We start from the raw sequence: 1,887 nt of genomic DNA on the forward strand, positions 1-1,887 counted from the left end.
TTATTGTCAAATTTAAGAAGAAATGTTTGTTAATTTGTGTGTGTAATACCTTTTTTTGACCACTTGATGGCAGTATAAGACTTTGAACCGAAGGATAGATGTTGAAAGAGTGAGCAGCGTCTCTTTAAGAAAAATGGGAAGGAGGCCCCTTGACGTGACATTGGCTGTCTCGCGTCCTGTTTTTTTGGTTCTCAAAATGGTGGACTCTCGGTGTGGTTTGCTAACACCTTCTGGACTCTAACTCTGCGTAATATTTACATCACCATGCACTTACGTAATTGTGTCACGCTTTTTCTGTTCGGGTTGAAACTGAAGCGGCCGCTTCAACCTGAACTGAAAAAGAAATGCGTCAGTGAAACGCTGTAATCATATTGAAATATTGAAAATGTGCTTAAAACTCATATCACCGTTATTGAATAAAAGTATATTGTGACATATATCAATATCGAATTATTGTCCAGCCCTATGCTAAATATTTTTTAAATAATTTATTTTAAGTAAAAATTCCATGCCAATCGTGCGGCTCATCCATCAATCAGCTAAATTGTGTGTCATGTGCAATCTTATTTTGAAAAATTGTGATAGATCGAATCCGCGATAAACGAACCGCGAAGTAATGAGAATATTTTATATATATATATATATATATATATATATATATATATTTTTTTTTTTTTTTTTTTTTTTAATTTTTTTTTAAATTTTTTTTATTTTATTTATTATTATTTTTTTTTATATAGTTTTTATATTGCTTAAAGGTATTGTTTTTTTTCTCAAATGATTGGAGTGACCGGGCAGCACGGTGGCACAACTGGTAGAGCTGCTGCCTCTCAGCGAGCAGGTCCTTGGTTCAAACCCTGGTCCAGGGACTTTTCTGGGTGGAGTTGGCATGTTCTCTCCGTGCATGCGTGGGTTTTCTCCGGGTACTCCGGTTTCCTCCCACAGACCAAAAACATGCATGTTAGGCTGATTGGTAACTCTAAATTGTCCCTAGGTGTGAGTGAGAGAGTGAATGGTTGTTTGTCTCGTGTGTCTCTATGTGGCCCTGTCAAGTCAAGTCAAGTCATCTTTATTTGTAGAGCACAATTTAAAACAGATAAACTGTGATGGACTTGCGACCCGTCCAGGGTGTACCCCGCCCCTCACTCAGTGATTGCTGGACATGGGCACCAGCAACCCCCGTGACCCAAAATGGAATAAGTGGGTAAAGATAATGGATGGATGGATGGATTGGAGTGACCCAAGATTATTCTATGGTGGTCAAGGACACCATTAGCCACCCCCTGGCTCTGCCAGTGGTGGATAAAATTGGTCTCTTTACTCACCAGGATCTGTGACTTTGCCATCTCAGACAAGTAAAAATAAATTTAAAGAAGAAAAGCTACCTGTATTCTTACACACCGTGTAAATCATACTTGAAAATCTTGCATGGAAACAGTAAGGCTTACCTGCATTCCTTGGTCAGTTCCAGTACAGAAAAATACTCATCTCAAAAACTACAAAAATGCACTATTCAAATTTATCAGCAATGGGGGAAATTGTTCTGCGAGCCACTTGGTAAAATTACATTTTACAGTGGTAAATGCCAACAGAAGGTTTCGGCTGCTCTTTGCTGTAAAATATGTTGCCTTGTTTGCCCTTGAGCAGTCATTTGCCTGCAGTTCACAGTGTTGTAAATCAACGAAAGGCTGGTGCCGATAAATTTCTTGATGTATTTTCAGAAATAAAAATAATGCTGTTTTGTTGTTGGGAGGTGTGTGCGAATGAATACTTTAATATCTTTAGATATGCTTTGTTTGTTTGGGTTGGGCAACGCTGCTGCTCCATCTCTACCATCATGCTGGGAATCGTTTCCACATCCCTTTTCTTTGGTTTGATCATGTTCCA

The sequence above is a fragment of the Nematolebias whitei genome, chromosome 20 (assembly GCF_014905685.2).
Source record: "Nematolebias whitei isolate Nwh7 chromosome 20, NemWhi1, whole genome shotgun sequence".
NCBI classification, from domain to species: domain Eukaryota; kingdom Metazoa; phylum Chordata; class Actinopteri; order Cyprinodontiformes; family Rivulidae; genus Nematolebias; species Nematolebias whitei.